At 42.7% G+C, this 27516-nt stretch overlaps 1 protein-coding gene across 6 annotated transcripts in view; it reads left to right on the plus strand.

The window, feature by feature from the left end:
* Positions 1–948: 948 nt before the first annotated feature.
* Positions 949–27516, plus strand: part of RALGPS2 (Ral GEF with PH domain and SH3 binding motif 2) — a 133205-nt gene continuing 106637 nt past the window's right edge. For 4 of the 6 annotated variants that reach the window (XR_013812963.1, XR_013812964.1, XR_013812965.1 and 1 more), the window contains exon 1: positions 958–1205. The gene's annotated coding sequence lies outside the window, so the exon portion shown is untranslated. Of the gene's footprint in view, positions 1206–27516 lie in introns of all 6 variants that reach the window. The other 2 variants (XR_013812962.1, XM_079761545.1) reach the window with 2 other exon arrangements.

Here is a 27516-nt window from a genome sequence, read left to right on the forward strand (position 1 = left end):
AATTAGTGGTCTTCAATATACAGGATTAATCAGTTCTCTTTAGTGGTTATTAAAGAGAGGAAAGAAACCAAGTGGGGACAATTTTGGTCCGTTCATGTTTTCTACCCAATGCTACTACACAGTATTCCTTCCCCAGGCTGCTGCACGTTGCCTAGAGAATAATCATCCATTTGCAAATGGGCTAATGGCTACATATACAAAGGTGGCTCACTTAAAACCACTCATTTATAGTCACAAGGCATCAAGTGGTGCTAATTTTAAGTAGGCCACCCCATGTACTTACTGCACCCGCCGAAACCACACCTTTCCACCACTTATACCAAATCCATTCCTTTTTCATTCACTGAAGTATTTACTATTTCAGAATCTCCGTGCATTGACGTGAAAATGCTGTTCACCTGCAACTCATCCATCTGAGACCCAGGGGATGCCAAATTTCTGTCCTGTGCTCATTAAGCCAAGGGCAGTAGCCTGCTCACTTACAAAGGCTGCTTCTGACACTTCCCGAATCTTAATGTGAGCGTACTGACCACCATAATTGAGGACCCTAAGGCAGTGGGGTGGCTCTCCGCTTTCGGAGCCCCCCTCACCAGTCCGCAGCGAATTCTAAAAACACTGCCGGCGCGGGCAGGATGTTTGATCTGGGGGCCAAGGGTTTCCAGACGTTGTTCTCTGGCCTTGAAGGTGAGGTGCCGGCGCTGAAGCCGACAGACAGCGCAGTGGATTTCTCCGCGGAGGGCCGGTGCGGGGAGGGGTGCCCCACCTGCCTGCCCTCCGCGCCCCCAAGTTTGGCGGGTAGCGGCCCCTCCCTCCCGCGAGCGCGCCGAGGCCACCGGCGCCGGGCGGCAGTTGGGCTCGGCGGGCCGGAGAGCGGCCGGCGGGGGCGCGCGCGGGGAGACCCCACCGGCCGCGGCGCACGGGGCCAGCGCGAGCGCGCTCGGTTGGTGTGCGAGCGCGACTCCGCCCCGCCCGCTCGGCGCGCGTCCCCGCCAGGTCGGCTCTCCTCCCCCAGCCCCGGGCGGACGGGGTGGATCCAGCTCACTCCCCTCCCCCGAGTGCCGCGGCGGCGGCGGCGGTGGCGGCGGGCGCTAAATGAGAGACGCCGAGTGGTCGGGTCGCCGAGCGCTAGCCTAGGCGGCGGTGGCGGCGGAGCGCGAGGCCAGCGGGTCTTTCCATCCTCCGAGCTGACGGCCACGGCTGCACAGGTCGGTGCTCTGGCCGCGGGCCGGTTGCGGAGCCCCGGCAGGCGGTGCGGGGGAGGGAAAGTGGGTGCGCGGTGCCCCCCGGGCGGAGCGGAGCCGCGGCGGCGGCGGCGCGGGGAATGGCGGCGGCTGCGGCGTGAGCTCCCGGCCGCCGGCCCGGGCTGCTCGGCCTCGGCGCGGGGAAGGGGCGGCGGAGCTGGGGCTGAGGGAGGAGGGCGCCGGGGGCCCGGGGCGCACCTCCCTCGGCGGCTCGCTCTCGGAGTCAGGAGGCGGCCTTGGGGTCCCCCCGCCCGGTCTCTGTTCGGAGCCGGGGGCGAGTCGACCCCCCCGAGCCCGTCTCGCCTGGTTTCCCTCCCTCCCCGGGTGGCTGAAGCCCCTGCCTCCGCCCGCGCTGCCCAGCGGCGCCGCAGCCTCCCTCCAGGTGAGCGGCGCGGGGACCGCCGAGCGAGCCACACCCCCTCCCCTGCCCCGGCCGCTGTGCCCCCGAAGCCCGGCCGCCGAGCCGGCCGCCTGCGAAGCGCACCCTGGCCGTCAGGGTGACCTGTTGCGGAGCGGGCCGCAGCCCCGGTCGCCCGGCAGCCTCGGACCCGGAGCGGCCGGTGCTGCGCTGGCCTCTGGCCCGGCGCGCGGCGCGGTGCGGGGCCGGGGGCGCTGCCAGCGGTCGGGTGGCCGCACTGCTCGGAGCGGGCGGATTGAAAGGCGATTCCGGACCGCTCTGATCAAACACTTGCAAAGCCGGGCTATCTGTCTGCAAATATCCGGAATTCCATTGCAGTATCGGATTAGCAAGGCTCATAAACACCGGGCTGGGGAGGTGACTTGGGAGCAACCCGAGCCCCGAGTGAGGAGCTCCTCTCTGGAAAAGAGCCCTAAACCTGTGCGGGGCTGAACTGTCCCCCCTAGCAGCCCCCCTCAACTCTTTTCCTGTAGCTGTGTGTTGTGTAGACGCAGGCGAGTTTCAGTGTACGTGGGCGTGTTTGGGAAGAAGCTGCGAGCTGATAGGAGGCACCTTGTACAAATGTTAATTTGTTTGAACTGGGAGGGGTGAGGGAGGAGGAAGAGAGGGCACTGGTGGTAGCTGTGGAGGAGGGGCAATGGAAACACTAAATTTCTGTTTAAGAAAGCGCTAAAAAGAAATATCTAATACCCAGTGTTTCAGACCATGAGGTAGGAAACCCAGCCAGCAGTTAATTGAGCTTTATCTTTCATATGCCCTGGGTTTTTAAAATGCAGCGCGGCAGTTGCTATAGAGAGCCCTTGTTTTCGTACCAGTGTTGATGAGTTGACTTCGGTGTTCTTTTGTGTTCACCCTCAGATTGACTCTTGTTCAAGTCTTTTTGAAGATGACCCTCAGAATTTGAGAAACTTTTTGATCCGTGCACGCATAGTATTGCAGTCACAGATCATACCTTGCTGTTCATAAAAGCCTGTTCAACCCAGAGATTATGCTTATACAAGTGCTGTAGAATCATACATACAATGTTTATTATAATGTTATTGCTGACTGTTTTACTGTAGACTTTAGAGTTATGAAGGAACTTATCCAAAACTATTATTTTAATAAAAATAACCTCTAACTCACTCTTTGTAAGCATAAAGTTTATTAGCTTATAGATAAAATATAAGGACAGTAAATGTTTTTTTTAAATAAATAATTTCATTGTAACTTAAGCAGTTTATTTTCTCTTCTTAAAAATTCAATATAATAATTTTGAAATGGCAAGATCTTTTTTCCATTTTATTCCAATTTTCTTTCAATTAGGAATTTGACTTTTAATAAAAATACATTGGTGAGACTCTGGAAATACTGTTCACCTTGCCTAAATAATTCAATATTGCAACAGAACTTTAAAGATAGTGCTTGATTTATCAGGATTGCAACATACTTTAATATCAGAAAGAAGACCAAAAAATTTTGAGAGAAAATACAACTAAAAAACTGGATTTGTGAATCTTTCATGTACTTCTGTTACACATGTGAGTAGTGTATTTGTGTGTGTATAAATATCTAGTGCATGTCGTCTTATACTTGAGAGAGTAGTTGTTTGTAGTGAATGATGGCTATATAGGTGAAATTGCTCTGTTGCAACTTCAAACATTGAAGCTTTTGACCAGAGGCCCAGTTTGTTCATTAGTTCGTTCATTCGTTCATTCATTCATTCATTCATTCATTCATTCATTCTACACATATTTATTGAGTACCTGCTTGGTACCTAAATGTTGGGGATACATAGAAAAAGACAGGTCTGTGTCCTGATGGAGCTTAAAGGGTAAGAGGGAAAATAGTCTACTACTTCATTGTCAAATAACAGTGTTTAATGTTAGTTTAAGAAGTAAGAACTCTGAGGAGTTTTTTTTTAATTAATAAAAAACTATTTTTTTTTTAATTAATAAAAAAGTATTATTTGTGTTTTTTCCTTCTAAGAATAGTGGGAATTAATACTGAGTGAACAAAAGCAGTAAGACAGTTGTTTTAAACATATACTAATGTTTATATACATTGGGTGTTTGGTTCCCAACTATATACCAAAAATAAACATCCTACCTGAAATTAGATGACATAGAGTTTACATGTGGCTAAACAGCTTCATTCTTTTGGCTTATTTAAATGAAATGTTTGCTAAAAATATTCCCTCTTGGTGCTTGTTTATAGGAAAGTCTTAATTCTTTTTCAAGTCTAAATTTTAAAAAAATCATCACCTGGCTATGTGTGTGTGAATGACCAATGTCCTACTTTTCTTCCATAGAATCTGTAACCATTAATAGCTGAAATCAGAAAAGTTTGAAAGTGATTGGTTCCTTTTTTGATTAAAATCTGACAATTATTGGTGTCATTCTTTACAGATTACAAAGTTTTTCTGTAAATTGATACTTTGATACTTCTCATTGACAGGACCCTATGTAGGCATTATCATCTCCATTTTAGATGAGGAAACGGGTTTGGAGATGGTAAGCTTACAGGTAAAGCAGAGAATCCCAACCCCCGTGGCTATAATGGGATGCTCCACCCTGGAGTGTAGGGAGCTGTGGAAAGAGCATCCACATCTCTGGCTACTACAGTTCAGCCTGAGTATAGCTCCTGGGCTGCTCGTCCAGAAACCTCTAAACTTTAAACTCAACTAGTTACTGAAATTTAGTTAACTGAATTTTTCTTTTTGTGAGTTAAACTTTCAAACCGATTTAAATCTAAAAGTATTGCTTATTTTGCTATATAAAAGAGATAATTTGATTTTATTTCTCATGATATAAGTGTTTTTAGAATAAGCTGTGTTAAAATCAATTCTGTTTTTTGAATATGTGGTTTTTCTTGTGTAATGGAAGAAAATATGGAATAAAATTGTTGCTTCAATCTGAACACATTTTTTAAGTTACTCAATTTTCAATGAAAAGATAATTCCAATAGCTTGAAACTTTACATCAGCCAGAGTGAGGGTCCTTGGAGAGTAAAGTGAATGTATTGCATTACCCCATAAATTGTTTCTTTAAATGTGTGTTATTCCCATTGGTTTAGGGTTCTTCTTTTGTGAGAGAATAAAGAGTATATGTGATAAATTTTGGTAATTTGAAATTAATCTGGAATCTTTCTTGATCAATGTCTTTAGCTTTTGATTTAGGAATAAAACACTGGAATTTAAAATGTGTAACATCCACCTAATCTATGGGAAGAAACAAGTTTGCGTCTAAATGTACCCGGTCACATTAATAAGTAATGGCTTAGGCTGAGGGTGCCTGGCCATTTGTATATTCCACTACGGAGAACCTTCGGTACTGGCTCTTCAGTGAGCCATTGCTTTGGAATATGAGAGGCTTAAAACGAATATCCTACCTTGAACTTAATTCGTACACTTCTGTTATTTTACTTACATGAGCTTTTCTCAAAACAGATTTTCCTTTTTAGGTTGATTTTTCCTTTTGGCTGTGTCTTGGAGAGCCCTTTTCTATTCATTGATTCATTGATTCATTTGATGTATTTTTTCCCCCCAAGATTTTTAATTGATTTTTAGAGAAAGGAAGGGAGAAGGGGAGAGAGAGAAACATTGATTGGCTGTTTCCTATATACCCTCCTACCGGGGAGAGCCCGCAATTGGGGTGCTCTGACCAGGAATCAAACCGGCAACCTTTGCTGCACAGACAACACCCAGTCAACTGAGCCACACTGGCCAGGGCTTCGAGAGCCCTTTTCTGAAAACCGTACCTAAATAACACGCCTATCACACTTTACCCTTACCTTTATTTTTCTTCACAACATTAATTAATCTGATACTATAGCATACATTAATTTGTTTATATTATTATCTGCTTTCCTCTGGATGTAAGCTTCATGAAGGCAAGGGCTTGTGTTGTATTCACTGTTGTATTCCTAGCACCCAGAAAAGTGCCTGGTACCATAGTCAGTACCCAGATATTATGTGTGGAATGACTGAATTAATATGTATTATGGGTTACAAAAACCACTAATTTTGATTGTTTTAACTTTTTTTATAAACTGCCCCATTATATTCAAACACATCAAGTAATTGATTGTTCAAAAAAAATTTTTTTTAATTGGGAAAGTCCAGGGGCTCTTACCCTTCTGCTCAGATTTGCACTGTGGCTCATTCCTGCAACACATTAGTTTGTGATTGTCCTTCACTGAGATTCTGACAATTCTCCCTGCCTTTTCCCTGTGTTGAGCCTGTGGTCTCTGGACCCCTGCCTTCCTCTTACTCAGTTTACACCTTTGTTTTGGTGAAATGCCTCCCTCGGTAACTTTCAAGAAAGAAAGTATGAGAAGGTAAAACTTTTGAAATGTTTGTATTGCTTAAAATATCTTCTATCATGACACTTGGTTGATTATTTGGCTGGTCTGGGTATAGAATTCCAAGGTGAAATATTTTTCCCTCAAAATTTAAGGGATCCCATTATAATTATCTAGCTTCAGGTGGTTGTTTAAAAGTCTTACGCCCCCAATCTTCGCACTGCCCTGTTAAGATCTTTTCTTTGTCTTCGGTATATCTGATATGTCTCTCAAGTTGTACATGTCTTGTGTGGATCGTACTCATTTCTTGTGCATGGCAGTTAGTGGGCCCTTTCAATGAGCAGTGCCCATTATAGATGAGAGGAGAGATGATCTAGCGTGGGGGTCAGCACATTTTTTCTTTAAAGGGCTAGATAGTAGGATATAGGCTCTATGGGCAATACACTACATGCAGTTCAGCTTTGCTCTTGTAGCATGAAAGCAGCCTTCGACAGCGTGGGCTGTGGTTTGCTGAGCCCTGATCTATGCACAGGTGGAGGATAGAGGTAGGGAGAGAAGACAAAATATGTTGACAGATGATAGTGGTTTGAGGAAGTTCCCATCTGAGGTTTTCTGTTTACCTTAGTGAATGGGAAGCAAGGTCATTAGCTGAGAGTAGGAAATAAAGGGAGTGTGTATTTGAGGTTTGAGAAGAGGGAAAAATATATGACATAATCACCTACCCAAGAGTGGAAAAGGGAATAAAATAGAGAAATATAGTGTGATTGCCAGGCAACATTAAGGGCTCACTTGAGATAGATGGTTTAAATTTCATGTTTCTTACTTTAATAGGAATACTGCTAAAATCTCATCATTAAGAATATCTCACTATAGGTTATTTATTTAAATTAGGTAGGGTTATTTTATTAATCTTAGAAATACTTTCATAAGTAATATACATAAATGTATGTGTATTTTTACATATACACATTTAGTCTCTATAACTGCTTATTTATACAGGAATGTCAAAAGAAAGTACTATAATTTTTTCTCAAATGTAAATTTTGATTTGAAAATCATTCATTTATTCATTAAAAACACACACACACCACATCATACAGCACTTTCTATGTTCTAGGAATAGTTTTTGGTGCTGGGAATATAGCAATAAACAAAAAGACAAAAATACTTGCCTTTATGTACATTTACATTTTAACATAGTAAATTATATACACACATATACATTAGTAAGAAAGGAACATTGCGGAGAAAAGGGGGAACATAATGTTATTACATTTATTTTTTCAGCTTTACATTAATTTTAAAAATGTGTAAGATATTTGAAGTGTACAGTGAGGTTATTTGAGATATGTGTACACATATTTACCCTTTGTGTGTATGAGATAACATTTAAGTTCTACTTTCTTAGCAAATTTCAGTTATATAATAATGTGTTATCCATGGTAATTACCATGTTATACATGAGATCCTCAGACCTTACTCATCTCATAATTGAAAATTTGTACCTTTTTACAAATCTCTCCCCATTTTCCTCAATTTACTATATATTTTTGATAGATAACTAAAAGATTAAGAAATACTTTCTAAAAAAAAATACTTTCTAGTCTTAGTCTTAGATTTTTAAAAAATATCATGAATAAGTATCGAATTTTATTAAGTGCTTTTTCTGTATTGGCAGAGTTGATCATAGGTATTCCCTCCATTAATCTGTTAATAAGATGTATTACATTCTTAGAGTATCTCCTGTTTGTATTATTGGGTCCTACTTAGCTGTGTTGCATTTGTTTTTTCCTTCTACACTGCTGAACTTGTTTACCATTGTTTTACAGTTTTATAAAATCCACAATATCAGTAGATAAATCTATCAAAGGTTTATATGTATGTACTAGAGGCCCGGTGCATGAAATTCGTGCACGGGGAGGGTGTGTCCCTCAGCCCAGCCTGCACCCTCTCCAATCTGGGACCCCTCGAGGGATGTCCGACTGCCCGTTTAGGCCCGATCCCCATGGGATCGGGCCTAAACGGGCAGTATGGGGATCGGGCCTAAACGGGCAGTCGGACATCCCTCTCACAATCCAGGACTGCTGGCTCCCAACTGCTCGCCTGGCTGCCTTCCTGATTGCCCCTAACCACTTCTGCCTGCCAGCCTGATCACCCCCTAACCACTCCCCTGCCAGCCTGATTGATGCCTAACTGCTCCCCTGCCAGCCTGTTTGCCCCTAACTGCCCTCCCCTACAGGCCTGGTCACCCCTAACTGCCCTCCCCTGCAGGCCTGGTCACCCCTAACTGCCCTGCCCTGCAGGCCTGGTCCCCCCAAACTGCTCTCCCCTGCAGGCCTGGGTCCCCCCCAACTGTCCTTCCCTGCAGGCCCAGTCGCCCCCAAATTCCCTCCCCTGCCGGCCTGGTCACCCCTAACTGCCCTCCCCTGCAGGCTTGATCTCCCCCAACTGCCCTTCCTTGCAGGCCTGGTCCCTCCCAACTGCCCTCCCCTGCTGGCCATCTTGTGTCCACATGGGGGCAGTCATCTTTGACCACATGGGGGCAGCCATCTTGTGTGTTGGAGTGACAGTCAATTTGCATGTTATTCTTTTATTAGATAGGATAGAGACCTGGTGCACAGGTGGGGGCCGGCTGGTTTGCCCTGAAGGGTGTCCCGGATCAGGGTGGGGGTTCCCTTGGGGCGTGGGGCAGCCTGGGCGAGGGGCCTGTGGTGATTTGCAGGCCGGCCATGCCCCCTGGCGACCCAAGCGGAGGCCCTGGTATCTGGGATTTATTTATCTTCTATAATGAAACTTTGTAGCCTTGAGCAGAGCCAAGCCTCCTGCTTGCTCCGTGGCTGCAGCCATTTTGTTGGGATTTATTTATCTTCTATAATTGAAAATTTGTAGCCTTTAGCAGAGGCCAAGGCAGGCCAGGGTGTGCGTAAAGCTTGGCTTCCTCCATCGCTGGGGGCAACTCAAGCCTCCTGCTTTCTCCAGCTCCATGGCTGCCGCCATTTCTGTTTGGATTTATTTATCTTCCATAATTGAAACTTTGTAGCCTTTAGTGGAGGCCTAGGCCGGCCAGGGTGTGCGGGAAGCTTGGCTTCCTCCATCGCTGGGGGCAACTCAAGCCTCCTGCTCTCTCTGTAGCTGCAGCCATCTTGGTTGGGCTAATTTGCATACTCTCTCCTGATTGGTGGGCATGGCTTGTGGGTGTAGCAAAGGTATGGTCAATTTGCATATTACTCTTTTATTAGATAGGATTATAGCTTCAGAATTCTGCTGGCTATATAAAATGAGTTGTGAAGCTCCCCCCTCCCCCCCCCCCCTTTTTTTGTCTGTTTTCTGAAATAGTTAGATAACACAGGAATTATATGCTCCTGCAGGGAAGTATGGATATAACATGGAAGGTGAAAATTAAAATTTCTAGAAGAAAACAGAAAAATATCCGCATGATCCTATGGTAGGCAAAGGTGTTTGTTTTCAACAATACACAAAAATTCTTAACCAGAAAAGAGAAGATTGATAAATTGTTCTTCATTATGTTCATCAAAGGATACTCTTTAAGATAGTGAAAAGGCAGTAACACACTAGAAAAAATGCCTGTAATACTTAAATCTTACAGAGGACTTGTAACCATACCAGATAAAAATATGTATGTTTCCCTGGCCAGATAGATCAGTTGGTTGGAGCCTCATCCCATGCACCAAAGAGTTGCGGGTTCCATACGTAGGTTTCAGGTTCCATTCCCCTCAGGGTGCCAGGGTGGGTAAGGGAGGCAATTGATCAATGTTGCTCTCTCACTTCCACGTTTCCCTTCCCCTCCCTCTCTCTCCTCTCCTCTCTCTAAACATATCCTTTGATGAGGACGCACACACACACACACACACACACACACACACACACACACACACACAGGGGCAGCCCATTTTAAAACAATTGGGCAAAAGACAGGAATAGCCATTTACCTATATTTATTTACTTCTAGTATTATGGCTTAAAAGTTTTTCATCTTAATTCATCCTATTTTAGTAAGATCTAATTTTTTATCTTTTTATTCAAATGGTTAGCTAAGTGTCATAAAGTAACGGTGTTTTGAACAAGGAGTGGCAGACTCAAATGTGCATGTTTGAGAAACATTAATTTTGGTTTCATCTAGTCTAAAAATTATCACTTGCATTTTCTATCAAATGTATAAACCCTATAGTTTAATATACATTGAAAGGAATGTTGCCTTAAATTTCTAAATACATAAATTAAAATTTCTAGAAGAAAACAGCAAAATATCCACATGACCCTATGGTAGGCAAAGGTGTTTGTTTGTTTTCAACAGTACAAAAAAAGTTTTAACCAGAAAAGAGAAGACAGTTAACTAATCATTTGAATAAAAAGATGAAAAATTAGTGTGTTTTTGGAATCCATCAAATAGTTTGCTAAGTTAAATTGATAGTCAGTTTTTGTGTGTGACATAGACAGTGGTTTTTTTTTTAATCCTGTGCTTAAGATTTGTATGAATCTAGGCAAGTTACTTAATTTCTTTATTATTCAGCCTCCCTAATTTGTAAAGTGGGTATAAGAGTGTCTTTTCACAGGATCATTGTAAAGATTAAATGAGAAAGTATAATAAGCAGAGTGTTCAACTGAATTAGCTCTTCACTCTTCCTGGTTCAGGACCATGAAGAGCAAGTGTAATCACATCCTGGCTTATATCTGGGGTTACTCTAGATCTCTTGGATTACTGGAGCAATTATTCTTTAGACCACTTCCCATCCTGATTTAAATTCCCAGGATTTGACAGAATGTCCCTGGCCTTCTGGCATTAGCTTCCATGACAAACTGTATGTTTTCTTTTGCTGTTATTAAGCTGCTCTTCTGAATGTACTGGAATCTTTATAGATCTTCATACATTTCAGGGTGTTGTAGGTGGTGGATTAATAGGTATTTTAAGTTTGATATAGTTTTTTCTGTAATTTGTTGCTAAGATAACCTCTGTTGCTGTTCTTTTAGTTTTGATTTGCAGATATTCTTTTTATAGGCTTGTGTGGTTTAGATCCTACTCCTTAAAGCTGGGGGACATGAGTAAGTCTACTAAAAGAGAAGCATTTTGAGGGTATCTTATGGATAAGAAACTTCGCTTTTGACTTGCTTCTTTTTGGCAGCAGTATTTTTGAATGTTTTCTGTGAGCATAATACTTGTAAATGTTATCATAGAAGTATGTCTTAGTCTTTACATGCATTTACATCTTGGTGAAACACGAAATTTTATACATGAAATCACAGTAAATAACGTAAGACCATATGTAGTTATGTGTCATACTGCAGTGCAGTTCACAGGAGAGGCTCAGAGAGAGCACAATGGTCCTCAGGGAACGTTTCATTCAGGTGGAAAGTACATGTAGTATTGGGGAGTAGCATGACTGAAAATGCAGCCACAAGAATTCTGGTATGCTCTGATTGAAGGGTTTATTTGGGATGGGGTGCAAAATAAAGTTACATTTGATAAGGTGGGACCAGATTACTCAGCCTTTAGAAATTAAGCAGGTTAGAATTAAAATGATAGTATATATTATTACTAACTTAGCTTCTCAATATTTCCTTTGTTGTTTTTTTTAAATTTGTAAATGAAGATTGGAAGAAAAATCCAGTTTAGAACCTGCCTTTTTCTTTTTTAATTTTTTGTGTATTAGGTAATCTTCCCAACAAAAAGGCTTAAAACAACATTGATAGGGAAGTTTTATTAATAAGTATTATGTTTACTTTATCCTTTCTGCCCCTATCCTTGACCTTAGCTAATTATGTAGCAGAAAGTTTTAAAGTTAAAGCCTTTCTCTGCCATTAAGAAAACCAAAGGTGTAGGATAGAACCCACCTGCAAAAAGGTTTTTAAAGATCTCACTTGGAGGTTTGCACTTAAGGGAACTAGAAGTACTGTTGAAGCCTTCTGTGCTGCAGTTGTCTATCTAAACAGTGTGGGCAGCTGTGACTGGGCTGTAGAAACGACAATTGTTAATACATCCAGCTCCCCACCTGCTTCAGTCCAGTGTGGCCCAGCAGATATAGCTGTAGGAATGGATAGGATCGGTGATGTTTACTATTCTTTCTGAGCAGAATTGAGCGTGGTAGGCGACAGTGGGTTTTCCTTCTCTCAGTGGTTGTACTGTTGTCATAGTATGGCAACCTTTGATTTAACAATAGCTGCACCAATGACTCATGTCATACTTTAGTGACACTGTAAATTTTGTGATCTCCTTAATAACAACCAAAATTTGTATTTATAACTGCATAATTATCATAACTAAACAGATGAGTAATACTGACAAGACTTTTGAGCCTCAGATGAGAGCTGACTTAGCTGACTCACTGTCCTAGACATGTGTTTTATAATTCTGGTCTGCCCACAGTTCTTTGGAGATAATCTACTTTTTCTATAGTACATTGCAGAGGAACCCTCAATAGCTCTGGGTTGTTTTTTTTTGTTTGTTTTGTTTTTTACCATGTAGAACTACTAGTATATTGCAACTGATTGGTCCAGGAGTGGGCATTTTACCTAAGGGCTACTAATTTGTAAGCCAGTTAACAATTAGGCTTGTTCTAGTGGGGAAAATTATAGCTATATACGGGAAGCATGGAGTTAATTTGCAATTGAGCCATGGGAGCTGAAGCTTGAAGAATGCATTAGTGTACAGGCCTGTAAAACTAAAGTTTAAGAGATTGGAAAGGAAGTACAGTATAAGCAGAAGCTGTGAGTTAAAGAAATGACACAGGAGATGAGGAAGCCAATTAGTCACTAGAAAAGAATAGGGCATCTGTGCCAAGAGAAGCACAAACTTCTAAGAGCAAAACCCTGTGGTCTGAGAGAGAGAGAGAGAGAGAGAGAGAGAGAGAGAGAGAGAGAGAGAGAGACAGGCCCAGAGTATGAGATTGAAGATTCTGTTTTCTGACTCTGTAGATACTCTTCTTTCATTACTCTAGTCTTCTGTGGCTCCTGCCCTTCTTGAGCTCATTTCAGTTTTTTCTCAGGAAAGAGTCAGACTTTTGGCAATGGAATTCTGGCTCTATCTCTTACTGGTACTACATGTGTAACCTTGGGCAGGTTGTTTAACTCTCTGTGTCATTCTTCATCTGTAAAATGAACATCATAATATTATACTTTCCTCATAGGGTTGATGTGAAGATTAAATGAGATGACACATGCAAATCTTTTAGAACAATTCTAAGCACATAATAAGTGTTCAGTAAATAGTATCATATATAATGCTATTTGGGGTCATTTGAATTTCTTGCAACTAAAAGAGTGAATTTCTTGCAAGCTAAGGAGTTAATTTGCTTGCAGATTCTATTAGAGCAGTGCAAACCAGTATGTGGGCTGGGTAAGCAAGATTACTTTAGGTAGTGCATAGGGAATTTATTAAAAATACTGTCTTATTCAATGTGAATAATAGGACTTGCTATTTATTAAGCATTTAATAGATGCTTGGTGCTATTCTAATAATTTTCCCTATATTAAGTCATTGGATAGTCATGATAGCCTGGTGAAGTAGGTACTATTGTTATTTTCATCTTAAAGAGGTAAAAACTGAGAAACAGGGAAGCTAATCATCTTGCTTAAGATTATATAACACATACATGAAGTGGTATAATGTTATTTGAAGGTAGACCATGGTAAGTTAAAAGATCTATATAATAAACCCTAAAGCAATTATATTTTTAAAAAGGTTATAGGTAATAAACCAACAAAAGAGATAAAATGGATTATACTCATGTAATTCAAAAGAAAGCATAATAAGAAGGAAACAAATAACAAGGTTATAAACTTAAACATAAACAAATCAATAATCATGTCAAATATAAGTGGCCTAAACACACCAGCTAGAAGACAGAGGTTGTCAGATTGTATAAAAAAGCAAGACCCAACTATATACTTGCCTATAAGAAACATTCTTTAAATATAAAGATACAAATAAGTTAAAAGTAAAGGATGGAAAACACCATATTTACAGTTGTCAAAAGAAAGATGACATGGCTATATTAATATCAAAGTGGACTTCATTCATAGCCAAGAATATTTCCAAGGACAAAGGATGTCATAATGATAAAGAGGTTGGTTCATCAAGAGGACAAACAGTTCTAAACATTTGTACTCTTAATAACAGAATTTTAAAAATACATGAAATAAGAACTGATGGATTTCCAAGGAGAAACAGTCAAATCCTTAGTTTTAGTTGGAGATTTCAATACTCTTCTTTGAGTATTGAAAACTACAAAAGTATAGTGGACTTGAACAATACTGTCAACCGATTTGACCTACCTAATTAATGTTTATGGAATAATCCACTTAACAGCAGAGAATATTATTCTTAACTCCACATAAGAACAGTTTCCATGATGGACCATAATTTGGGCCATAAAACATGTCTCAGTAATTTAAAAGGATTTAGATTTTATGTTACCCAATCACGATGGAATTAAATGAAGAATTAACAGAAAATTGGAAAATTTTCTAATAATTGGAAAATAAGTAATACAAAGAAGAGATCAAAAGGAAATTAGTAAATATATTATACTGAATAAAAATGAAAACAACATATCAGACTTTGTAAGATGCCAATAAAGCAGTACTTCGGGGTCAGTTTATAGTACCGAATACCTATATTAGAAAAGAAAAAAGATCGCAAATTAATGACCCCTACTTCCACCTTAAAAATGAGAAAAAAATGTAAAATAAAGTAATTAGAAGAAGGGAAATGGTAAAGATCAATGTGTAGAAAGCAAACACAATAGACAAAATCAAGGAAACCAGAAACTGGTTCTTTGGGAAGATCAGTAAAATTGATAATGCTCTAACCAAACTGGTTAGCATCAGAAATGACAGGTGACATCACTACAGATTCTACAGATAAAAAAAAAATAGTAATAATACTATGAACAACTTTATGCCTGTACATTTTACAACAGAGCTACAATGGACAAAGTCTTCAAAAGGTACACACTACCAAACTTCACTCAATAATAGACAACCTGAATAGTTCTGTATCTATTATAATTAAAATAGTCTCACCAAAGAAAAAAATACTCTAGGCCCAGGTGACTTCACAAGTGAATTCTAAATTTTAAGGCTGAATTGTACTAGTTTTACACAAGCACTTTCAGAAAATTGCAGAGGTTGGACTACTTATTAACTTTGTGAGGCCAGTATTACCCTTATGTTCAAACTAGACCAGTGATGGGCAACCTTTTGAGCTTGGTGTGTCAAACTTTGCCAAAAAACTGAGCATAACTCGGGTAGTGTGTCACTTTGAGGAAAAAACATTATTTCGCAAATGTTTCATCCTCAGGAGCAGCAAATGTTTCATTCTCGGCATGTGGCTGCCTCAGCGGCTTCGTGTCATCAGAAATGGCTAAGCGTGTCATAGGTTCGCCATCACTGAACTAGACAAAGGCATTATGAGAAAAGAAGACTATACAGAAATATTCCACATGAGCATACATACAAAAATTCTACACAGTATAGCAAATTGAATGCAGCAATTTATTTTAAATAATAATACATCATGACCAAGTGGGATTTATTCCAGGAAAGCAAGGTTAGTTTAACATTTACATTCCATGTAATTCACTCTGCCAGCCAACCACATGATCATCTCAATAAATGCAAAAATAAAAAAGTATTTTACAATCTTCCCTTCATTTCAGATAATAACTGTAAGCAAATTAGGATTGGGAAGGAACTTCAACCCAATAAAGCACCTCTCTGAAAAAAACACAAAACTATAGATAATGTAGTTTTCATAAAACATCAAATACTTTTTCCTAAGATCAGGAATAAGACAAGGTCGTCTACTCTCATCACTTCTGTTTCAAAGTTTACTGGAGATTTTAGCCAGCAGCCAAGTGAGAAAAAGAAATAAAAGGCATCTAGAATGGAAAGGAAGAAGTATCTTTTTTTTTTTAATTTAAAAAATTTTTTTTTTTATTTTTAAATTTCTTTATTGATTAAGGTGTCACATATTTGTCCTCATCCCCCCATTCCCATCCCACACCCCTCCCCATGGATGCCCCAACCCTCTGTTGAACTTAAGCATTGGTTAGGCTCATATGCATGCACACAAGACCTTTGGTTGATCTCTCCCCCCTCCCCCCACCCTCCCCTATCCTCCCTCTGAGGCCCGATAGTCCGATCGATGCCTCCTTGTTTCTGGTTCTGTTCTTGTTCATCAGTCTATGTTGTTCATCATTTCCCCTAGATGAGCGAAATCATGTGTCACTAGAGATATACTTATAAGAATTGAATGTGCGACGAGCAATAATAGTTATGCTGACAGGCAAATGAATCAGTCTGTAGTGAGTTTCTTTCTGGACCAACAGTTCTTTTGAGACCCAATATCAATGTCCACCAGTTCCTTATGAGTACATGTCGGCACTGACCCCTCAGCTCTGGATGGTGGACAAATGGTGGTAATGCAGGTCCGACTCCCTCTGGTTTGGTCTCGGCCGGATCCAGGGGCACGGCTTCACTCGGATCCAGGGGCCCACGGCCTCACCCGGACCCGGGACCCAGGCTCACCCGGATCCAGGGGCCCACGGCCTCACCCGGACCCGGGACCCAGGCTCACCCGGATCCAGGGGCCCACGGCCTCACCCGGACCCGGGACCCAGGCTCACCCGGATCCAGGGGCCCACGGCCTCACCCGGACCCGGGACCCAGGCTCACCCGGATCCAGGGGCCCACGGCCTCACCCGGACCCGGGACCCAGGCTCACCCGGATCCAGGGGCCCACGGCCTCACCCCGACCCGGGACCCAGGCTCACCCGGATCCAGGGGCCCACGGCCTCACCCGGACCCGGGACCCAGGCTCACCCGGATCCAGGGGCCCACGGCCTCACCCGGACCCGGGGCCCAGGCTCACCCGGATCCAGGGGCCCACGGCCTCACCCGGCCCCGGGGCCCAGGCTCACCCGGATCCAGGGGCCCACGGCCTCACCCGGCCCCGGGGCCCAGGCTCACCCGGATCCAGGGGCCCACGGCCTCACCCGGACCCGGGGCCCAGGCTCACCCGGATCCAGGGGCCCACGGCCTCACCCGGACCCGGGGCCCAGGCTCACCCGGATCCAGGGGCCCACGGCCTCACCCGGACCCGGGGCCCAGGCTCACCCGGATCCAGGGGCCCACGGCCTCACCCGGACCCGGGGCCCAGGCTCACCCGGATCCAGGGGCCCACGGCCTCACCCGGACCCGGGGCCCAGGTTCACCTGGATCCAGGGGCCCACGGCCTCACCCGGACCCGGGGCCAGGCTCACCCGGATCCAGGGGAAGAAGTAACTTTTAAAAGAAGAAAAGTTTTTATTGATTTCAGAGAAAGGAAGGGAGAGGGAGAGGTAGAAACATCGATGAGCGAGAATCACTGATCGGCTGCCTCCTGCACACCCCCTACGGGGATTGAGCCTGCCACTCGGGGCATGTGCCCTGACTGGGAATTGAACTGTGATCTCCTGGTTCATGGGTCAATGTTCAATTGCTGAGCCACACAAGCTGGGCAAAAGTACCTTTTTCTGAAGATGACATGACTGTGTAGAAAATCTGATGGAACCTATGAAACTACTAAAAATAATAAGTTATGTGATACATGATCAATATATAAATATCAGTGTATGAACAGTCAGAAATTGAAATTTAATAAAACCAGTGCCATTGATAATAGCAACATGTGTGAAATACTAAAAATCACACAGCATTGCTGAACATAATTTAAAGAAGACTTAGATAAATGGAGAGGTATTCCTTATTCGTGGGTTGGAAGACTCATTGTTGCTAAGATGACAATTCTTCCCAGATTGATCTGTTGGTTCATTGCAGTCCTAATAAATATTTTGACAGGCTTTTTTGAAGAAATTGACAAGCTGATTCTAAAATTCATGTAGAAATTAAAAGGACCTAGAATGGCAAAAACAACTTTGAAAAAGAACAACAGAATTGGAGAGCTAATACTACCTGATACTACAGTTCATTATAAAACTACTCAAAGCAGTGATAGAGAAACAGAGTCCCAAAAATAAGTCAATACATGCCATGCACTTGGTTGAGTTTTAATGAAGTGCAGAGGCAATTTCAGTGAAGAAAGGTTAGTTTGTTTAGGATTCTGGCACAGTTGGCTATCTATATGCAAGTGTATGAACTTCAATCTATATCTTGCACTGTATATAAAAATTAAAATGAATCATAGACCTAAATGTAAAATCCTATCTAATAATAGACAAATATGCAAATTGACCATACCTCTGACACACCCACAAGCCACGCCCACCATCCAATCAGAGCGAGTATGCAAATTAACCCAAACCAAGATGGCTACAACCACAGAGAGCAAGGTTTCCTAGGTAACAGAGGAAGCCAAGCTTTCCACCTGCCCTTGCCAGGCCTAAGCCTCCACTCAACCTACAAAGTTTCAATTATAGAAGGTAACAAATTCAAACAAATGGCGGCAGAATGGAGCTTGAGAGAGCAGGCCAGGGTTGCCGCCGGCAACAGGGGAAGCAAAGCTTTCCGCACACCCTGGCCGGGCTCACCCGCTTAAGGCAACCAAGTTTCAATTATAACCCCAACACAAATGGCTGCCAGCCTTGGAGGGAGCCCCAGGCTTGGCTCCGCTCCAGGCTACAAAGTTTCAATTGTAGAAGGAAAATAAATTTCAGATACCAGGGCCTCTGCTTGGGTTGCCAGGGGGCGTGGCCGGCCTGCAAACCACCACAGGCCCCTCGCTCAGGCTGCCCCACACCCCAAGGGAACCCCCACCTGATCCGGGACGCCCTTCAGGGCAAACCAGCTGGCCCCCACCCCTGTACCAGGTCTCTATCCTATCTAATAAAAGAGTAATATGCAGATTGATCATCACTGCAACACACAATATAGCTGCCCCCATGTGGTCAAAGATCCTGCCCCCATGTGGACACAAGATGGCCACCACAGATGGCCAGCAGAAGAGGGCAGTTGGGAGGCACCCGGCCTGCAAGGGAGGGCAGTTGAGAAGGATCAGGCCTGCAAGGGACGGCAGTTGAGAAGGACCAGGCCTGCAAGGGCGGGCAGTTGGAGGTGATCAACCCTGAAGGAGAGGGCAGTTAGGAGTGACCAGGCCGGCAGAGGAGGGAAGTTGGGGGCAAACAGGCTGGCAGCAGAGTGGTTAGGGGGTGATCAGGCTGGCAGGCAGAAGCGGTTAGGGGCAATCAGGAAGGCAGGCAGGCAAGCAGTTGGGAGTCAGCAGTCCTGGATTGTGAGAGGGATGTCCGACTGCCCACTGGGATCGGGCCTAAACGGGCAGTCGGACATCCCTCGAAGGGTCCCAGATTGGAGAGGGTACAGGCTGGGCTGAGGCACAACCTCCTTCCGTGCACGAATTTCGTGCACCGGGCCTCTAGTCTAAAATAAAACTTATTTAGATAAAAACAGAAGAAATTTTTGTGATCTTGAGTTAGGCAGATATTTTTTAGGAACTAGTATACCACCAAAAGTACAATCCATAAAATAACATTTTAATAAAACGAACTTCATCAAACTCAAAATGTTTGGTCTTTAAAAGATATTAAGAGAATGAAAAGACAAGCCGAAAAAATATTTGTCAATCAAATATCTATCTGGTTAAGGATTTATATCTAATATGTGTGTGTGTGTGTGTGTGTGTGTGTGTGTGTGTGTGTATGTATATATATGGCACTCTCAAAAACTAGATTGTTTATATAATATTGAATGGCTAAAATAAAAAAGACTGGCCTTACCAGCTGTTGGCAAGGGTGTGAAAGAACTGGAACTCGATACAGCACTTTGTCGTTAAGACTGTAAAATAGTGCGACCAGTTCTTAGGAAACAGTTTGGTGTTTCTTAACATGTTAAATATAGACCTACCAGCTATTCTACACCTAGATATTTATTGGAAAGGTTTGTATAGTAATATTCACAGCAGCTTTATTTGTAATAACCACTAAAACCCAAATGCCCATCAATAGATGAATGGATAAACAAATTATGATATATCCATACTACTTGGCAATAAAAAAGGCATGAACTATTGATACAAACAACAACACAATGAATCTCAAAATAAATATGCTTATTGAAAGAAGCCAGGCACTTGGGAGTGACAGGATATGTTCACTATCTATCTTGATGAAGATTTTTTCACAGATATGTACTATATACTTTGAACCTGTGCAGTTCATTGCATGCTACCTATATATAAATAAAGCTGTTTATAAAAGTGATGTAGTGAAGTTCCTAATATATATAAGATATTGATAAAAGATTTATGAAAAACTGTTTATATAACATGTATCGTTACTGCACCTTTCACATAGTTATTTAAATATACACAAAGCTGCCCTGGCCGGTGTGGCTTAGTTGGTTGGGTGTCATACCTTGCTCCGAGGGTTGCTGGTTGGATTCCTGATTGGGGTGCATGCCCCAGTTGTGGCTCTATCCCTGGTGGGGAGTGTGCGGGAGGCAGGCTGTTGATGTTTCACTCTCGAATCAATGTCGATGTTTCCCTTTCTCTACTTCCTTCCTCTCCCTTCTTCTCTCTCTGAAGATCGATAGAAAAATATACATATATACACAAAGAAAAGTCTATTGAAATCTTTTTCTTAGAGATCATTAAGAAATTTAGTTAATTTGGAGCAGCAGTTCTCAACTGGGGGGATTTTGCCCTCCGAGGGATATTTGGTAGCATCCGGAGACTTCTGATTGCCAAAACTGTTGATGGCATCTGATGGCTAGAGGCCACAGATACTACCAAACAGCCTGTCAGGCACAGCAAAGTCCCGCTCAACAAAGAATTGTCTGGTCCCAAACAACGATGGTGCCATAGTAGAGAAGCCCTGCTTTCGAGTGTCTAAAGTCGGTTTAGCTCTTATTATTTGAATCCTGTGTTGAACATATTGACAAAACAAGTTGCTGAACAAAAACCTTTGGAGAAAATTGTCTTGGATTTGGGACTGTCTGGATGACGTGTTTATGAGACTTTCACTTTTGAAGTAATTATTTTTGTATAGCCACCTGGAGTTGATCTATTTGGATATGTTGCAGTATTTGTTTTCATATCATTTGGGGAAAAAACTTAAAATATCACCACCAGTGGCGCATAATTGTAATCAATGGATTAAAGTTTAGTTTTTATTTGCTTTTGAAATAATTAGTGCTATCTGAAACCAGAAATTCAGAGTTAAGATTCAGTAATTTAAAAGGCCTATCTAGCTGCCTTTTTGCCAGTGTTCTACAAATAGGCCAGGACACTGGTTCTCAGAGCCAATACCTCATTGGTTTCCCATTTAAAAAGTGGAAGAATGAGGAAAAAGGACAAGGATTTGAATTGGGTTGAGAACTTTGGCCCTTAGTATGTTGCTTATGAGGAGCTATATTTTTTCCAGATAGAGTAATACTTTTGTACTATATTCAATTTGATTAGGAGTAGTTTGCTGCTCCTAGGGTACTGATGTTCCATGGCTAAATTTGGTCCACATACAGCCTTCCCTGCATATGACTCCCAAATCTTGTCCTTAACACGTTAAGCACCCAGTCAGTCACCGGTGACTGACACTCTACTTTCCATCCGGAAGACAAAACAGTCTGGGTGCTTTTCTGGGAGTATTTTCTGGGGTGTAGAACCTGTTCTTGTTTTTGTTCTAGACCAGGGGTTGGCAAATTTTGTGGAAAGGCCCAGATAGTAAATACTTGAGGCTTCCCCCCTCCCCGCCCCCCATCCCTAAAGCCTCTGTGCACCTACCTATACAGGTCTGCCTCTGTGTTGTAAAGACAACCATAAACAATATAAAAGCATGAGTGCATCTCAGTTCACAGAAACAGGGCAGGATTCAGCATATGGGCCATACCTTGCCAGCCCCTGTTCTAGACCATCAGCATTTTCTCTGAGGCATTTGGCATTTTCTGGTTAGTTTCCCACTGGTGGCTGTTCGCTCATGTAAGAAAGTGGTTCTCTTCTACTTGCAGTTGCTCCACTGTGTTAATGGCTTTTACTGATGATGGTGTGGAATAAGTGTATGGCATGAACTTTAAATGGGAAGTAGAATGATAAGGCATGCTTAGTTCCTTTCTTGCTCACAACCCACATGCAGATGGCCAATACATTATAGCAAGTTTACCTTTGAAAAGTTTCTGGAATTACGTTTTTAAAAATGTACTTATAACCCAGGCAGCGTGGCTCAGTGGTTGAGTGTTGACCCATGAACCAGCAGGTCATGGTTCAATTCCCAGTCAGGGCACGTGCCTGGGTTGTGGGCTTGATCTTCAGTGGCAGAGGCATATAGAAGGCAGCCAATCAATGATTCTCTTTCTTCATTGATGTTTTTCTCTTTCTCTCCCCCTCCTTTCCTCCCTCCCTCCCTCCCTCTCTCTGAAATCAATTAAAGCATATTTTTTAAAAATTAAAAGAATGCTTTAGAAAAGTACTTATAATCTTTTGGATGGTATAGGGCAATAACCCTTTTATTGCTGTATTTGCTTTTGAGTTTCCCTTTCTAACTATCAACCGCCATAGGTGTTGCCAGTGACTTTTCTAAAAAGTATTATGGCACACATCCTTGCCTGTAATTGCACTGTGACTCCCAGTCACTCAGAACAGTGGTTCTTAAACATTTTTATTCCTGAGTCCCTTTGAAAATCACTTGATAGTTGTGGATCTAGGGAAATTTATTTTTTAAAGAGTTTATTTATTGGTTTGAGAAAGAGGAAAAAAACATCAACTTGTTGTTCCACTTATTTATGTATTTATTGGTTGATTCTTGTATGTGCCCTGACCAGAGATCAGACCTGCAACCTTGGCATATTGGGATGATGCGCTAACCAACTGAGCTACCTGGCCAGGACTACAGTCTGTCTTTGCAGTTTATTGTTCATGTTCACACACACAAACACACACACACGCTCACTCACACTGTGCTTTCTCTACAAAGAATTAACTAACATTCTCCTGTCATGACAATCAATTTCTTCTATTCTTATGTCTTTGTAATTACTATTTCTTCTTCTTGCCAGGTATGTCCTTACCATTTGCCCAGTTTCTACTCATTAAAATTCATCTCAATAATCAGATCTCTGTGAAGATTTTCCTGACATTTCCTCTTTGGCAGACATTAGTAAATAGGAAGGAATTGTAGCAAATGCAACATGTAGAGAAACCTTCCTTTTGGGGGGTTGGGTTGGGAAGTAGGATGAAGGAGAAAACTTCTGGAAGATTTTTTTGCTCTTAAGAGATATCCCTCTTCTTAACCTCTTTGAGCCTCATTTCCTAAGTTGGATGTAACAATTTTTATCTTAGGGGGCTGCTAAAATAAACGAGGGACAGTGTTGTAATCTCCATAACACTCCAATATTTATACAGGAAATTCTCTTCATCTGGTCATTGGGTGGTCCCAGGACCTTATGTAGGAGTAAACATCTTCAGATACCCAATACTCTTGGTTCTTACTAAAATGTTACAATGGAAAATTAGGTTGTAAATTTACTAAAACATATTATCTCCCCCCCCCCCCCGCCCCAATCTTAACTGAGGACATGCCCATTGACTTGGGGGGCAGGGAAAGGGAGGCGGGGAGAGAGAGAGGAGAGAGAGATTGAACTAGGGATCAAACCCATAGCTTAGGTATGTGCCCTGAGTGGGAATTGAACCTGAAACCTTTTGGTATACAGAACAACACTCCAACCAATTGAGCCACACCAGCCAGAGCTAAAAAAAAGATATCTTGAAATCCTTCTGCCGAAATTGTTTTAAGCTGTGTGTGTGTAAGCTATAAGCTGCTGTGCAAATATTTTTGTTGTTATAGGCATTGTCACTTTTAAAAGACTGCTGGAATCTTTACTATCAGAGTACGTGATGCTTTTTTGACTAGTCATTTTCTGATAGAACAATCTCTGTGTTTCACAAATTAACACTGTAGTTTTCACTATTCCATGAGTGATTGGGAGGGTTATGACATATAATAGTTGTCAGTTTGCTGAGCACACATAGATTTGATCCTAATTCACTACCCAGTAGGCACACCTCAATGCAGTTCATTATTCTCTGCTTTTTTTGTATAGTAATTTTATTTATGCCAGCACTCTATGCTACTGGAGCCAACTCCTAGTGCTGGTGACCACTGAATAAGTCTAGGAAGAGGAATTTTTGATAAATTCAGACCCTGTGGTGGCTTAAATTCATAGTGTAAATCAGTCTGTTCTGCAATTTTTATGATAATGTAAATAAGTATAAATTATTTCAGTATTTTTAGAATCATTAAAAAGTCTGTAGGAGTAAAAAAAAATAGTTATGCTTTAATGTGTTATATGCCATAGTAATATTCTTTAATTTGAGGATTTTTCAAAATGTTTTGGGACAAATTAGTAATCAACATCGAAGGTCGTTGTAGTTGAAGTTATCACATTTGTTGAGACTTGAATTCAATAGGAATGAATAATAGTCTCAGTATGTGTGTATCTCCTTCTGAATGAAACTTATAAGATCATATAATTTACTAGTCCATTTATAAGGGCTCTGCCTTTTCATTGCCTACAGGATAAAGTCCAGCCTCTTCTTTTTACTGGGACAAACATTGTCCTTTCTTTAAACCTACTTCTCCAGACGCAGTTCCTGATGCTTCCTGTCTCATTTACATTTTGCCCTCTAATTATACCGTATTTAACTATAGGCGCTTCCCTGAATGCCAGGGACAAAAGATTTGACTATTCCTAGCCTTTGTACATGTTCTTTCCTTTGTCATATTGTTCACCTAAGGAATTTTATTAGACGTTAAGAGGGAAACTAGATATTTCGCCCCAGCCACCTCCACATTTCCACAGTATTTAAACGTTTAATTAGGGTTGGTAGGGAGAGGGTAATTTGGCTTTGTAGAAAGTGCTGAGGTTAACAAACAGAAGACTGGTTGAAGACCCACCTCTGCCATTAACTGATTATGTGATCCTGGCCAGATCACATGACCTCCCACTGGAGTGTTGTCTCTGTAAAATCAGGGGATTGGAATAAAGCAGTAGATAAACTTACTCCCCCCCCCCCTTTCTTTTTCTTTACTTCCTTTTTTCTTCCCTTCTTTCATTCTTGTGCATATATGAAGGATACTTCCCCATCTCTTTATAGTAAACTAGAGGCCTGGTGCACGAATTCGTGCACTGGTGGGTTGCGGCCGGCCCACCCTGATTGGGGCTGATCAGGGCCGGGCCAGCCTGGGTGTGTGGGGGGAGCATGGGAGGTTGGCCGGCCAGCCCTACCCCTGATCAGGGTGGGAGGGGACAATCGGGGGCCACAGTGCATGTCAAAGCAACCGGTCGTTCCAGTAGTTCTGGTCGTCCCAGTGTTCCGGTCACTTTGCTTTTATATATATATAGATTATTACAACCACGATTCTCCTTTAGGAGTGGGAGTGTAAGGTATGCCCTGGGATATTGGGGGCAAATATTAAAATAAGGGAAGACTTGGGGATTTGAAATGTACCCCAAGCTGAGATCTCCAAAGTACCTTCTACCTCTTAAGTAATGTTCATCTGTATTATTCTTTGTATTAGCATGAGGCACAAGTATTTCTGGATCTGTACAGCTTAGTTCCAAAGGCTGCTCACCAAGCGGGCTCTGAAGGCCAAAGTGACACTAAACCAGCGACCACTGAGGCCCTCTGTTGGTGGGAAGAGTTGTCCTTTTTTTAAAAAAAATATATTTTATTGATTTTTTACAGAGAGGAAGAGAGAGGGATAGAGAGTTAGAAACATCAATGAGAGAGAAACATCGATCAGCTGCCCCCTGCACACCCCCCACTGGGGATGCGCCCGCAACCAAAGTACATGCCCCCGACTGGAATCGAACCTGGGACCCTTCAGTCCACAGGCCGACGCTCCATCCACTGAGCCAAACCGGTTTCGGCAGAGTTGTCCTCTTGATTGGATGTATAGCTTTCTTAGTTCCTGTGAAATTTTGCAAGTTGTGGGTTTTTAAGTTGAGGAGCTTCTGTATAATTCAAGGATAATTTATAGAATTCCCCTTCTACTTTTTATTTTGAAATAATTTCAAGCTAACAGGAAAGTTCTAAGAGTAGTAAAGAGAATAAAATAGTTCACCCTTTATACAAATTCACCAATTGTTAATGTTTTGTCCCATTTGCTTTCTCATCACTTATTTCTTTCTGACATACATATACATACTCTTTTCCTGAAGTATTTGAGATTAGTTTGCATACCTCATACCCCTTTAACTTACAATACTTCAACTATGATTCTTAAGAGCAAAATTATTCTTTTATAACCACAGTGCAGTTATCAATTCAGGAAACGGATACAGTACTTTTATCTACAGTCTGTAGTCCAGTTGTGTGAGTTGTCCCGATAAGATCTTGTGTAGCATTTACTGCCCTCTAATTTAGGACCTTTAGCTGGCATTTCTCTTTTTCTGTGTAATGCCTTTCTTTGTGCTTCCTAACATTGACGTTTTAAAAGAATGCACTTAGGGAAGGTTCCTTGAGGTATGTTTGTTTCTTTCCTCGAAATTAGATAAGGAAGGTTCCTTGGGCTGTTTGTCCATTTCCTCGAGATTAGACTCAGGGTATGCAGTCCCAGCTCGTGGACGTGATCATAAGTGATGTTTACTTCCCATGTGTCATGTCAGAGGCACATGGCGTCCGTTCTCCTCATTGGTGGTGGTAACTTTGATCTACACAGTGTAGTTCCTTATTTTCTCTGTTGCAACTAGTAATCAATCTGTGTGAAAACACTGTTTTTTACTCTTTTCTAATTATCTCTGTAGAAAATTTAAAAAGTCTGTAGGTAAGCCAAAAGTTAGGGGAAAATTGACTTGTAAACTTGGAGATAGTCACATTTCAGTGTATGCTGGTTATATACTACTAGAGGCCTGGTGCATGAAATTCGTGCACTGCAGGGGGTGGGGGGCGGGTCCCTCAGCCCAGCCTGCACCCTCTTGCAGTCCGTGAGCTCTCGAGGGATGTCTGACTGATGGCTTAGGTCTGGTCCCCGCCACCGCAGCTGCACTCACCAGCCATGAGCCTGGCTTCTGGCTGAGCGGCGTTCCCCCTGTGAGAGTGCATTGAGCATCTGCCCCCTGGTGATCAGTGCGCATCATAGTGACCGGTCGTTCTGCCGTTCAGTCGATTTGCATATTAGCCTTTATCCTATCTAATAATAGAGTAACATGTAAATTACCATCACTCCGCTACGCCCACGATTGGGCGGCGGGAGGCTGGGGGGCGGGACTCGGGGTGGCCTATCCGGCCATTGAGAGGCACGGATCCGCTGCCACTGAGTGGGGCTACCCTGCTGTTGAGAGGCGCAGGGGGCGGGACTCCTGCCCCCTGCGCCTCTCAACGGCCAGATCAGTGGCCGCTGAGGGGGCCTGCCATGGACACCCAGCTGCGCCTCTCAACGGCAGGGTAGCCAGGTGTCTGCGGCAGCCCCCCTCAGCGGCTGTTGAGAGGCGCCGGGGGCGGGAGTCCTGCCCCCGGCGCCTCTCAACAGCAGGGTAGCCCCCCTCAGCGGCCGCGGACCATCAAAAGCGTGGGAGCTGGGTGCCTGTCTGCTCCGGCACCAGGCCTTTCAGAAG

The sequence above is a fragment of the Cnephaeus nilssonii genome (genome assembly GCF_951640355.1).
Source record: "Cnephaeus nilssonii genome assembly, chromosome: 21".
NCBI lineage: Eukaryota > Metazoa > Chordata > Mammalia > Chiroptera > Vespertilionidae > Cnephaeus > Cnephaeus nilssonii.